Source organism: Galleria mellonella, unplaced genomic scaffold, assembly GCF_026898425.1.
Source record: "Galleria mellonella isolate WM207_F2 unplaced genomic scaffold, CSIRO_AGI_GalMel_v1 utg36, whole genome shotgun sequence".
NCBI classification, from domain to species: Eukaryota; Metazoa; Arthropoda; class Insecta; order Lepidoptera; family Pyralidae; genus Galleria; species Galleria mellonella.
This window is the reverse complement of record NW_026442086.1, coordinates 3045253-3060317: the sequence shown is the minus strand read 5'-3', so window position 1 is coordinate 3060317 and position 15065 is coordinate 3045253. Positions and strand designations below refer to the sequence as shown.

The following is a 15065-nucleotide window of genomic DNA, read 5'->3' as shown; positions in this document are numbered from 1 at the left end:
GATGCTCCTAGATGTTGAGTTACAAATTATGAATACAAAATACTTTTTTCCGAGGTATTTACTTTTTTACTTCATAAAATATATAATGTTTCCAGGATATATAAATACAACAAGGATATGGATAAATCAAAAACTCTAATGAAGTTTTAATGAAGGCCTATTACGCCTGTCATTTGAGGGCACAAGTTCAGGCACCTTTACAAAGATGTTGTTTGATTTGAGAACTTTTGTTGTTTTTTTGTGATATTAATTAGTACCTAGTAGTTCCTGTTGTTAGTATCTACCAAATGAAGGTCTTTGGTCTTTATTATAAAATATAATGTACCATGATTAAGTTACTCTATTTGTCACCTGCATCCGGCTGTCAAAGAACATAATTGTATGCCTAAGGCAGTTCACTGACTTTTATTTAATAATAGGTATTATTAATTAACAGTATACAGTAACAAATTAGTCTAAAACAACTTTTGTTTAACAGTTAGAAAGCATTAAGTAAGTAAAAAATGATTAATGTGCAAATTTTAAATGGCTCTCATTGTCGTTATGAACTCATTAGCAAACATCAAAGGAAGGTTTCATTCAGTGGAGCATCTCATGAAATGGTATAATGTGATGGTTAAGAAATTCACTTAGTCTTTCACTTCAGCAATTGTTAGTTTCTCATATTTATATTCCTTTATGCCAAAATGATGGGGCAATGAGATTTTAAAATTTATAAAAAAGAATTAAATAGATTCTTTCAGTATATGGTAAGTACGCAAGAATAGAATAAGAAAAAGTGAATATAAATAATAATGTCGACTGTTCTATTAAATAGAGATTTTCCGAAATTTTCACGGAAATGATAGTTATCGATCAAGAAATGAAATACTGGCTAACAATGAATATCTGAAACTATAAAATTTTTAAAATTTTGAAAATGAGAGGTAGGGGTCAATTAAAAATATTTTGAAATATTCTGACGAAATATAATAATATTTATATTTTAAATTGGTATTTTCCTTCCTCAACATACTTTTATTTTTGTGTTTATTTTTAATAAATATATTTGTTTGTTTTCTATAATTTTTTATATCTATAATCAGTTTACTATTGTAGTCTTTTGGAGGAAACAATAAAGAGTATCTATCTATCTATATTTCATCCTACTGGCTTGAAAGTTTGTTGAGTTGTTTGAAAATTTGTTATATCACACACGATGTATAAGTTTGTATACAAATGAAACATGCATGTACATAAAGGATATTTTAATTCAGGCGAAAGAAGCTGCAATTTATAGATAGTAAAAACATAACTTTAAGATAGAACTTTTCAGTTCAGTTATTGTAAACTAAAATTATATGTCCATGGTACTGTTCATATTTTAGGTGATGGTTACCATTATTCATATAGTGGGCCGTCAGATTGTTTGTAACATTTTAAGTAATAAAATAATATAAAAATCCAGAGTATTTTTAAGTAATTGTTAAAATGTTAATTGATTAAATATCTTTTTCTTTTATCTTCAATGGCTTAAACCTAATAATGTGTAGTCTAATCTATGGAAAATCTGTGTTATATCGTAACGTTAAGGATTCGGATACTTACAGTTCGAGCATTAGTCGTATAACTTATTACCACAACATTAATGTAATAAAATATTGAGACTAAATTAAGATATTCATACTTCATGGACGTTGAAGTTGTCAGAATTTTAAATCACGTGCAAAGTGTTTAAAACATGCAGCGATTTAGTTTCATAACCTGCAGAATTGATAAACATGAGAACTAATAAAACTGGTTTGTCAGGGTTTTAAGTGACTTATTTAAAGGTATTTTGATGAATTGATTCCATCAGATCTACATAAATAGTTTATTTTAAATTTTTTTTACTAGTGTGTTACAAAAATTGTATGTAACACAATTTGAAATCCAACAACATTGAATATTTTTTTCTGAAGGAAAAGCAATTTTTTTATGCAATTTAGAATGGCAACCAAGCTGACGGCTCACCTGATGAAAAGTATTAACCATCAATTATAGACATGAACAGTATCATGGACATAACAGAGTATATATCGACCATGATACCCTTAATACATTGCCATTTTTAAGAACTAAGATGTTATGCCTTGTATTCTGTAATTTCATTGCCATATCCAACTCTACAAACTAAAACACAGTTATGCAAACACATTTTCTCGTACCCAAGCAGATGACTTTTGTACAAACTATCCCTCTGATATAATAAGCATGTTTAAGTAAGGTAAGTAATGGGTATACTTAAGTATGTAATCTGTTTGGTTTAAAAGTTACAAAAATTGTTTTCATTATTTTAACATGTAATGGTATTTAGATGTTATATCTATATATTTTTTTAAATATGTAGGTATGTACTTATTTTGTATTGTTATCGTGACTCGATTTTATGTTGTAGGTTAATAGTTGTAACACTGTAAGTAATACAGTAAACCATAAAAAATACGCGAAGTGTAAGTTTGAATTATACCTTAAGGGTTCTGTATAAAAATATTTTATATATATAATAATAGCAAAGTTGGAGATACAATATTCTTATATTATTAATTTATACTTAATTCTCGTGAAAAATTCTACAACCTTATTTATGAACTTGCTCTTATGTTAAAGTATATTTAGGTTATTTGTTGATATGTGAGTATATCAGTCAAGTTCCTATTTTTTTTATAAATGTGAAAAATAACATGACTTCAGATTTGGTAATTTTGGAGCTTTTAAATTTGATCATGAAAGTAATATTTTTAATGTCGTGGTACTAAAAATGTCTGTTTAAGAAATTTATGCGTATGTTTAAAGCTTAATGTATATTTGTACAATTAAGATATGGGGGGAGAACGGTTTATTGCTCAAATAAACCATTTAGAACGTTAGATTAAAAAATAAACGATTATTATCGTACAAAGAAAAAGAGTGACTCGGTGTGAGCACGTTGCAAAAAAAGATATTTCTTTCATCCACAGTTACTATTTATAAATTTCCTCAATTTACCTATTATGGTAGGATTTTGCTCAAGTCTATTTGCTCGGAGGATTTTCCCTAGCCATATCATTCTCTGAACTTACAACAATAAGACTCTGAACTACACGTGGAGCCGTTAAAACTACCGCTTCGTGCCAAATGAAACGTGTTAGTAGTGCATGTCTATACTAAACAACGGTAGAAAACAAATTATATTTTTAGGTTAAAATTTCTTATCTTCTTTCTCCATAAGGAATTTCGCCACTAACTCATATACTATTCACTTACTAATTGATTTCAATCAGCTTAAATGAAGAAACCGGTGTAACTGACCACAAGACGTTATTAATCCTACTACTAAGTCCCTGCGGTCACTTACGTGGTGATATAATAATATAACCCTGTGGTTAGAGTTATAATGTGAATTTCGACATTTCACCTGATGCTTTTTCATAAACTACAGTTTGTTTAGACGTTATTATTACATAATATGAAGTTTGGACACATTAGGTATTATGGTTGTGGCCGTATTTCAAGTATGGAGTTCCGGTTCCGAGGTATAGCTGTCCGCGTATTTTGTTTTATTATTTCACTTTAAACTACAAATTTTACTTAATGTAATCTTGAACCTTTTTAAAGGGATCTGATGTGCAGATTGAACTTCTTACTAGCTGGAATACTTATTCAATAAAATTTTAAAAGTACATAAAAACCTAGTGATATACTGGTGAAGACTATGATAAGACTTTCAAAGATATAAATACATTTAACTATAATAGCCTGTTTAAAACTTGTAAAATACTAAAAGAATTAATTGTATATGTAACCTTTCTTAAAGACATACATACATGCAATAGGTACGTAGTGATACAGCATCTTTTATTGGAAATTCAACAATACTTGTTGATTGTCAGCACGAGTAAGATACAATTATTGTTTGTAAAGGTCACATGTCTGCGACACATCCTGTAGGCATCTATTCAAATGATGTTGATTAATCGCTGTGTTTTCCCTTAACAAATCAAATCTTATTTCAAAGATTTGTCAAACAAACGATGCCCATTGTTCTTTTTGCATTTACGGAAATGTTCATGTTGCGAATAAAAAATAAATACAATGAATTCAATGTCAGTGTAATTTGAGCCATACGAGTCATCGTTTCGTTGGTAATTAAAGGGCAACATATTGATTCACCGCTTTAATATGAATATGGATAAAAACATAAACATTTTATTATTATCTTTCAGTTATTATTAGGAAAAGTAAGTGCTTTTTGTATTACGAGCACACCTGTGCTATTTCCTAGGAACCTAAGGAAGAGTACAGGTGTTTTCATTTATAAAACATCATTATAAAAAGTAGCTTATTTTGTGTATAACAAATATCGCGGTGAAAAAATATATGTAGCATGATATTGTAAACATATCAACTAGTAATCATAAATAAAATAAGAGACAATATTAAAAATAACAAAAAAAAAAAGGAATATATGGAAAAAGATTTAGTAATGAGCATGGCGAGGGTAGCGAATCATCTGTAACTGTAAGCGGCTGCATGAACTTGCATGCTGATAATGTACGAATAAAATGTATACAAATGTTACATATGATAAAATGAAACAAACTAATTACAATGAAACTTTCAATTACTTCTATTACAATATTGCTATTGCAGGCAATTATTTTTACAAAATACAGTAATAATAAATAAGTAAATAAGTAAAATAAGTAATAAATACAGTAGTAATAAATCGTTTCAGACAAGTAACAAATCATTAATGAAAACAAACAATTGGAAATGTTCAAATACAAACCTTTTGTTACACTGACAAATGATATATCACCTACTATGGCACTGGGAGGGTTGGCACAAAACATCACAATATACACACTTTGTATACGAGTTGTGTGTCACTGCATCGGGTGCACTGGAGTGGCCGCCGTTCGCGCGGGGTTGTTCGTGGGGCACATACTTTCGTTCGCGAGTCGATTGTTCTAAGTAGCGAGTTGTGCTAAATACCATTCGTGTAGTATCGTTAAAGGCTCGGGCCGGACTGCGCGACTGAGCGGTTTATTATTAATCGCGGGAAGGAGCGCGGCTGTATTCAAGGTCCCGCGGCGGGCACCGCCGGCTCACGTAGCACGTACCGAGGCTTATCTGCGGTCGCCTTTGTCGTTCACGATTCGCTCCGCTCCTTTGCTTCTTCTCATTATGCATATCGCAGGGAAATCGTCACGAATGCAGTTTTTGGAAATGTGTGTATGTTAGTACCGTTGTGATGGCATTTAAGATTACAAAGCACTGTTACGAAACTGATCTATTTAAGAAACTACTGTTAAAACTTCTGAAGGTTTTTACCTTCAGCTTCTTGAACTACAGTTTAAACTTTTAATAGAACTTAAATTAAGAATTAATATATTATTATTATATGAGTATTATTTATTTAAGGGTATAAGTAACAATGAGTTTGTTTTAAGGTGTAACAAATGGTTTTTATTAAGTTTGAAATCTATCGACTGTTACTATGTAGTAATATGAACTCCGAGCATATGTTTTGAATTTACTAACTGGTCAAAAATATTTAAATATTATTCTTGGGAGTATTTCTGTATTGAACTAGTTAGTACATAAATATTCGTGACACTTACAAGTACAATTTTAGTTTTAGTGCAGAACAAACAAACAGAAGCAAACAACGACTTTGTTTTATACTATTTGATGATGTAAAATATTGATGAGGTAACTTCTGTACATAACTTCAGTGTTATTTTGGGTCCAACACCAAAGGTACTCGTTGATTGCTTCCGTAATTTTCGTTGCTCATTTTCGTAAGTATAAAATCTATTTTGCATATATCAGTAGGTTGCTTATGTAATATAGGAATATAATTAAATAAAGGTTTATTTAGAAAATTTTAAGCGAAATTGAAAATTACAACGCAAAGCCGGACAGGTTTATTAATTTTATATGAAAAAAAAATATATACATAAGCATAATGTTATAAATATCAACGATAAAGTTTTTAGCTTCTTCTAATCTTTTTCTTCTCAAAATTTCTTTGTGTAAAATATTTATAGAAAGCTCTGGAACCATTGTAATAGTACAATTTTAGTATATTTGCTTATCTTTTGGTTATTATGTAAAATGTTTTTGTGCAATAGTGCGTTAATTTATTACTTTAAAAAGCTTTTTTGTCCATACTGAATTAACTACTATGATACAGTAGAACGAAAGCGATAAACTATTTAGATATCAGTAAAATGACTCCTTCCTTACTTGTTCCTTTCCGTTCCTTGTTCTACAAAAAAACGGTAATATATACAATGATTTCCGTAGTACATTTCCAAAAAAATTATTCATTATAATTCTACTAGTTGTATTCCGCCGCTTCCTTTGTAGTCGTATCGTCTTTTTTAAGAATAATTTAAAAATAGTCTTTTTTAAGAAAAGAGCTCAAATGCAAGAAAGAATTTTTCCAATTTGATACGTGATTAGTACGTTCAAACAAACAAAAATTTTTCAACTTTAAATAAAATTTTAAGGTCTTGTTTTTTATATATTTTTATATAATATATATATATATATAATTTTGTGTTTTAACTTACGTATTATTAACATTCTATTATTAATTAAAACATCTCTAATATGGCTCATGAAAAAAAAAAACGTTATATTTATATTTGGGGGACAAGTAAATACAAATTTTGTTTTAATAATTAGTACAATAACGTTCACTTTGTTATATTGATTATGTGGTTTAAAAAAGTTTAGAAACAGTCCTTTAGTCTCGATTTATTTATAACTAAGTAGGTGATAAACAAGCAGATAGTCTGTCTGATGATAAACGATTTATATAACCTATGAATATCTGCTACTCAATTACAGTGTGGAATTTTCGTTTCTTAAACATTACTGCAGTGTTTTAAACAGATACTACGATCACGATGCATACGCACCGAGTTTCACGTATGATCAGAACTCAAACGTGATGTATGTAGCGTACCAATACCGTGTTCTATTATCGATATAGATTGAATTTTAAATTAAAAATAATTACTAATAATTTTGATTAAAAAAAACAGTAACTCAACATACATGTTACTTTATTAATTCAAAATAATGTAATTTTTTAATTACAATTATTTTAATGTTTTGAAATATATAAAATATAAACATATATTTAAATAGTTTAAGAATTAAATTTAATAGAATTATATTATTTATTATATTACGTGTCGAATATAATTGAAATTAGCAAAAACATCTACAAATTTGCACATTTTAAGTAAGTATGTTGCTTAAGTATGCTTTAAAGACTTGTCTCTTTAAATGTAATATAAAATAATAACCAAAGTCTTCAAATTAGAATTGTCACACGCACATCTTATAACTATTATAAAATTTTTAGTTTCGCTTCCATCTTTTTATTTTCAGTCTGTCAGCACGTACCTTTGTTATACTACGTTAAATGTTGACGCATTTGATTATTTATATAATTATGGTTATTATTATCAATTTACATAAGAAAATATTTATATTATATTATAATTCACAAAATACACATAAGTTACAATATCGCATAAATCACAAAATAAATAAATGAAATGAAATTAATACATATAAAAATCACAATATTCGTTCATGCTATTTTTCGAAACAGCTCAATTGTTATTAATAAAATGTTGTTAATAAAAGACTATTCTTTTCAATATATATTTACAATATTTTTCCGGATCTACATCCGGTAGGTGACTATAAGAGGTAAAACGACTTTTGTCAAATTAGTTAGTTTTTATGTAAAATATTATTCGAATAAAAAATTACAGCTACTTCAATCGTGATAAGATTAATATTAGACAATTACGGGGATAATTGATTTCAAGACGAATCATTAAAATTGGGTCAAAACGATTAAATTTTTTATATAATACACAAAAAGGATACAGTCGAATTGTGAATTTCTTTCTCACCCCTTGGTAACATCACATCTAAGAATTGATTAGACGAGCATAATTATTAGTCCATACAATGAAATTATGGAGAATTTATTTCTAGTATTGATATTTTGTTATTAAAGTTAATTTTGAACGAACTTAATAACTAAGTCGGAAGTGTAACATTTCGACCTTTTTATTTGATATTGTATACGCAAGAAGAAAAATGTCGAATTAAAAATATCTACCGATTGATTATCTATTTCCTACTGTACAAGGCCATAATATTCCATTATGAATTAATTTGAATTAGTAATAGATATTTATATAAATAGGCACTAAAATAATCCAATGCCAGTGTTCAATTTAATATTAAATATCATAACGTTCATGATCATAGACGAAGGAAGAGATAGGTATTCATAATATTTCATTATTAGAATAGATATAATAAAATGTGTAAAGGTCGTGTCGATCGGGTCGCTTGTATATTATATTTTTAAAGAGTAATTGCTACATACTGTATACATGGTACAGAGGCCAAAACAACAATTTCGAAATATTTATTGGACTGTATTTTTATTTACGCATCGCGTTACAACTACTTATGTATGGAGTTATTTATTACGCACTAATGTATTATGTAGATAAAGAAATTATTGTATAATTTGTAGAAGTCCTTTGAAATATTATTGAGGGTTTGTAGTTAATAGTCCATGCTAATATTATAAATGTGAAAGTGACTTTGTTTGCTTTTTTGTTTATTAGTTGACTCTTTGCGCTTCAATGTCTGAACCACTGACTAATAGGCGTATTTAAAAAAAGAGAAGGAGAAGGGGGAATGTTTTTTTAATGGATTGTAATGGAATAGTAACTATAGCTAATATAATAATAGCCTATGTGAGTGATGAAATGAATAGGTGAAAATGAAAAGGGACGTCAGTTAGTCTATCGTGATAAATACACCTCAAATTACTTGTAGTAGTATTAAGACGCAGTATCAAGGTAGAACCACGGGGAAATCGACAGGGTGTGTTGTTCGCAACGGGATTAGTAATCCGTATTACTAACAATTCTCTTCCTCCCTGGAGAGGGAGGGTTATCGCCGAATTGTCTGGTGCCCATCCCAGATTGCGACCGTAGTTTTGTAAAGACAAGTCTAAGAGTATATATAAAAGGGCAGGTCAATTTTTGAATATAATCTAAAATACGTTAATGGGCTGTGTTAATAATAGTATTTATTAATTAGTCAATTAATTTATTGATATTTAATATTAGTTTACACAATCGACATTTATCTTTTATTTTTGTTAGCTATTTAATAAATAATATAGCTATAGTTAGTATCGATTGTGACACAAGTAAGATATTTTTATTAATTTACTCAAATAAGGTCATTGACATTTGAATGCATTGATCCCTGAGACTGATTTCTATTTCTTTTTCATTATCGCCCCTTCGGAACGCCATTTCAGCCGTTCTTCAACGATATGGATAGAAGTAACAGATTTAGAATTTTTTAATTATACAATAATTAAAAAATAGAATATGGTTTGAGAGTACCTACACTTGTAACAATTCGTAATTACGAGTAGTAATTTCAATCATAATATTCCAAATGTTCAATTATAAAAGAAATGTTCGTTTTCATTATGGTATCTGTTAGTGTCGGTAGTTATTAAAAATATACATTATAATCTTCCTAACCTTATCCTAATTATTGTATGAGGTTGGCGTAATAGGTTTTTCTCCTCCATTCTTCTCTATTCGCAGTCATTTTCGCATTCCCATTCTGACGATATCGTCTTTCACACATTCCACCCATGTCATTTTAAGTCTACCTTTGCATTTATAGCCATCCATATTTATAATTAATATCTTTCTAAAAGCTCCTCATTCCTAAGTATTAAAATATACATGGAAATGTATTATGGAAAATAACAAGGATTTTACCATGGATCATTTGACATGAATTAGATTACCATCTTCATTTATATCGCCTACATCTAATGACGTAATAATTTGTATCCGCCATCAGGTGTTTACTTGTGGAATGATATAATTGCTACCAGATACTTTATAGGCGGATGTACAGCGTGACATCAGACAGTTAGGCGTTAATCAAAACCGTTAATGATTCGTAGAAATAGGTGAATCGTATACTGAATTGGTATTTTGTGTTGTCTTAATTTATTGTTAGAAGTTTTCTCAGTGTTCTTAGAGCTACTCAAGATTAGCAGTTATTTGATTTTTTTATTATTATTTAAGCCATTAACTGTCCACTGCTGGACATAAGCCTTCCCCCATAAGGGGAGATTTGCCAGTAGTTGCCATGCTTTGCAGGTGGATTGACGACCGCAGTTAGGCTTTTACAGATGTTTTAAGTTGCTATCTATTCCTCGCCGCCCCTTAGTCGACTCTTACGAGAAACCCACAGGAAAGGATGGGGTGGCCTATTCTATGCATTTTTACCAATCAAATCGATAATAAATTTAATTAATAGAAGATTCTGTAGGTTTACTCCCATAGAACTTATTTTTAAATTTTGTCACATTGTTTTTAATTCAGTCAGCAACATTATAATTTAATATTTATAAATATGAATTAAATTTTACAGATAAACTAAACATATAAAAAATATTTAATGGATGTATAATATTGTAGGGTAAAAGAAAATAAGAATAAATAAACAAGTAATTATAAATATGATATTATGCCTGGGACTATTATATATTTATTTCATAATTGGTACAGTTTACTTACATGTTGGTCATATATTGTACTGCCACCATCAGAGTGATCTTTTTGGAATAAAATTGTAGTTACTTTCATATTTCTATAATATATATTACTGATCTTGATAATCATAAAATTAATACCTTATACTGTTAAATGCCTAACATTCTTATTTATAATAGTCTATATAATATACGAATATGTTATATTTGAATTCAAAGAAGTCGCATTAAACCGTTTTTTTGTTACTTACAGTTGTACAATACGTTAACTTTTTATAGATTTGTAAGTTACAACATCTTAGCCATTGACTGATGCATGTTGTGAATAAAAAAAACGGGGGAAGGTCGATTCCATACATTAGATATTTCTAAGGAAATTTTTCAATGCTTTATTTCGGTAATATATAAAATGTTTATAGTGTACATAATCGAACTCATTTTTTATCTGATTAACAAGGTCTATAAAGGTAAGGGCGAAGCTTTATGTAATTGATTTATGATAAGTATAAGTATATTTGTTACAAAAACAATCAATAAAATAAATATATAATCAATAAATAAATAAAATAAATAAATATATATAAGTACATTTATCATATTGATGTGCCACTCCTTCCATTCTGGTGGGTGTCGTAAAAGGCGACTAAGGGAACTTAATGGTCAAGGGATAGGCAGCAGCGTTCCTTTTAAAACGTCACCAAAGCCTAACTGCGGTTGCCAAGTATGGCAACTACTGGCAAAACATTTTTTATGGGGGAGGTATGTGTTTAGCAGTGGAAAGTTAACGACTGATATGATAATAAATATTATCACAAGACCGTGACTACTATATGTAGAAACAATTTTTTCTCTGTAAATTGATATTTTTTAACACAGTAAATATAACTGTACAGTATCTTTGTATTTATTTAAGTCTATTTATATGATTAGGATGTAGGTCTTTTTTCAAACGAATTTTATGTTAAACTAAAGAACAACACATTCGGGAGATACTTGCATATAGGTAACTCAGAATCTTGGAACTAAATTTCACATTCAACAGAATTAAAACCAACTCAGAGAAGAGTTTTAGGTCCATTGAATAAATCTGTTTATATTTTTTATATTATAGAGTTCAAAGGTTAAAAAATAAACTAATATACTATAATGTGGCCGATTTTGAGATACCATTTCTCTATACTTATCTAAACCTTATCATTGAATATTTTATTTGATAGTTTCGTAACTTTACTGTTTTATGTACCATTATAAACTAAACTTATATAAATTTTGACTTTAATTTACTTTAAAGATCTTCAGAATAAGGATTTTGCACTGACATCAAATTGAAATTTAAATTTTATGGTATTAAATGTGCTTTAAAATTGACTCCAATATTATTTTTATCTATTTGGTCTCTACTAGTTCGCTTTGGCATAGCCATCAAAAATACCTATTAAAAAAAAGAAGCATAGAATTCTATTGAATTGAAATGAAAATTGTGGTTTGATTCTTGCGTTCAAGTAGAGAATTCCGTCTTATTCAAAGTTTATATTCACATTTTATGTACTTGTCGTTGAGAAACAAAAAATGTATTCAATTATAGTTCTCTGTTGTATTAAGTTTTTAAATATATATACGAGTATATATTTAATGCCGTGCCGAATTAATTAAAGTAATTACTGTGTGGTCTCACCCTTTCCTTTTCTGTGGGTATCGTAAGAGGCGACTAAGGGAACACAATAGGCAGCATTGCCTCTTTTAAAACATCACCAAACTAACTGCGATTGCCAATCCGCTTGCCAATCGTGGCAACTACTGGCAAAGCCACTCATTAAGGAAGGCCTGTGTTTAGCAGTGAACAAATGAAAAGCTGAAGCTGATATGATGATGATGATATATTTAATGCTTATATAATTTTATTAATTATTAGTAAATTATATATAAAAAATAAATATTAACTATGAAAACGTTTTGATATGATTAAGATTGAATAATCCAAGAATAAATTCAAGGATTCCTAATACGTTTTAATGATTGCAAGTTTCTGTCGTAGATAAGAAAACAAAAACCTACGTATTTATAAGATTTTGTACCTCTAGTCGTGAAAGAGTCTTACAGAGAACTTGCCGTTATTCTGTAATAAATATTTAAAGTGAAAACATACAAAACATGAAAAGTTCCGAAAATCTTAGAATTATAATTTTCTCTAAAGTATTTTTATATTTAAATTACAAACATAAAGGAGGAGCGAAGGTCTATTATAACACTTTTGTCAGGTTTTTGTTTTATTGACTAATCGAGATTCTTATAAGGACCCTACCTTATTTTTTGCGAAATAACATGTCTATAGACAGAGGTCGCCAGATTACGACACAGCCCCATGGAACAGAGTACGAAAAATAAAAAAAATATACACATAAATCTAGCCAAATTTTGGTTTTTATAAGGAGATAGATAGTCAAGGTAAACGTTTGAATTCGACCAGTTGATTACTTATTTACATAATTATGGAATAATTATGATATATTGGCGCTAATATAGTTTATAAGGGGTCGCAGTCCGTAAATTTTTATTTTAGGTATATAGTAAAATTTGTTCGCTCACTTTATCGTTGATGGCTGAGTCATGCTATCGCTCCAGCATCCGAGGTTGTTCTTGTGAAATATCCTCTATACGTCAAACTTTTAGCCTTCAATCCTTCAATACAATCAGATTTACATTAAATCGAGCGATTATATATTTATATTAAGACTCGTATAAGACTGCATAATAGTTATTTATATTTATAGATTCAGTGACGTTGTTGCTAAAGGTAACAGCACAGTTGGACAGAGAAGTTGAATGCTGTCCAGAAATTTTAAAAACAAAACATGATACAAACGATCATTTAAGAATGATTGTCACTTACTTCATGCTTTAGAAAGGCCGTAAAGCCTTTCCCGTAAGTCACGTCAAAGGTCTTTTAACATCAAAGGACAATGCCCTCACATGAATAGTAGTAGAGACATGGTTGTCCATAGACAAAATAAATTTTTATCTATGGCTAATTGTCCTTAAGTAGTACATCTTGTCCTTTTGCTGAAAATAAAATGATAATAATTATTTATTATTGTCTGTTTAGACAGTGGTCGCTTGTGATTTAGGACCGTTCCTTATGTCGTCTATGGTGAAGTGTATGGAGAAGGCCCAGTATAGACTGATATGATGATTTATTTTTTTATTTATTTTGTTAAAAACAGTCATAAAAATATTATACATTTTTCATTTTACTTAAAAATAGATAACGAATATTGAAACATTCCTAACTCAGTAGTAAAAGTTTATGCAGGTAATTGATGATGATAAAAATGTCAACTATTTCATATAAATTATATTTATATAGTAAATTATATTTCTGCAAGAGATTTAATCTGAATTTGTCTGATTTTTTTTTTATGATTACATACAAGATTACGCTGCCTGTAATTCTGAACCAATTTACATAACTCTTTTTGTAAAAGATAATGTTTATTCCAGCTTTGGTTCTATATTAATTTTGAGTTAATTAAAGTTTTTTTTTTAAGAATAAAAAAAATTGTTAATGCAAAGTGAAATTTATTTATAGACAAGAGATTCCGCGTTCTAAATTAAAATGTTCTTAATTTAATGTGTTTACGGAATATTTTTTGTTTATCGGTATGTGTTTACAAAATGCTTTTTTTTTTGTTAAATGTATTTGTTATTAATTAAAATTATTAATTGTTTACATTTTGTAGATAAGTACGTAGAGTATCTATGTATACCTACGTAGAGTATATACTCTACGTAGGTATACGTATATACGTAAAGAACAAAGTAATGAAGGATAAATTAGAAATAAATGTACTAGAGCTTGCCTTGAGCATTATATGGTGTATGTACGTTCAAAACGGTAGAGACCTTTAAGCTTGACCTTATAAATTATTCAGTACAATAGACAGGAAACCCGGATATTTCCGGTTTCTTGGCATTTAAAACACTAGCTTATCCCACAGTTTTGTTCGTGTGAATTAATATAAAAAAATTTAAGTGTTGTTAATTTAAAGTATGAACTATCTAATTACATAATTTTATTTAAATTAATTCAGCTCTTTAAGTGTGATTCAGTAAAAGTATTTGAAATATCTTAATACAAACTCACATTTTTATAATAACTGTAGGATGAACATTACGTATAATTTATTCTATCATGCAGATAATCTTTACTGCAATTTATAGAAAATACCCTTGACTGTGTTTCGTAATCATGCACACAAAATTGATGAAAGAAAATTAATTATTGTTAATAAATATTTATGATTCATTTAACAATTGTATTGTATTGTAATGTTAAGTTAAGATTATATTTAGGCGTTTGATAATAAGAGATAATAGTACCTTAGTATATCAGATAAATAATGTAGTTTCTCTTTGGTGG

At 28.7% G+C, this 15065-nt stretch overlaps 1 protein-coding gene across 2 annotated transcripts in view; it reads right to left on the bottom strand.

Moving 5' to 3' along the window:
* The window catches only part of LOC113516597 (dual oxidase maturation factor 2), a 78656-nt gene that overhangs the window by 39087 nt on the left and 24504 nt on the right, over positions 1-15065 (bottom strand). Inside the window, exon 1 of one of the 2 annotated variants that reach the window (XM_052897530.1) lies at positions 4790-5058. The exons of the other annotated variant lie outside the window; for it this stretch is intronic. The gene's annotated coding sequence lies outside the window, so the exon portion shown is untranslated. Of the gene's footprint in view, positions 1-4789; positions 5059-15065 lie in introns of those variants that run through there. 2 annotated transcript variants of the gene reach the window in all.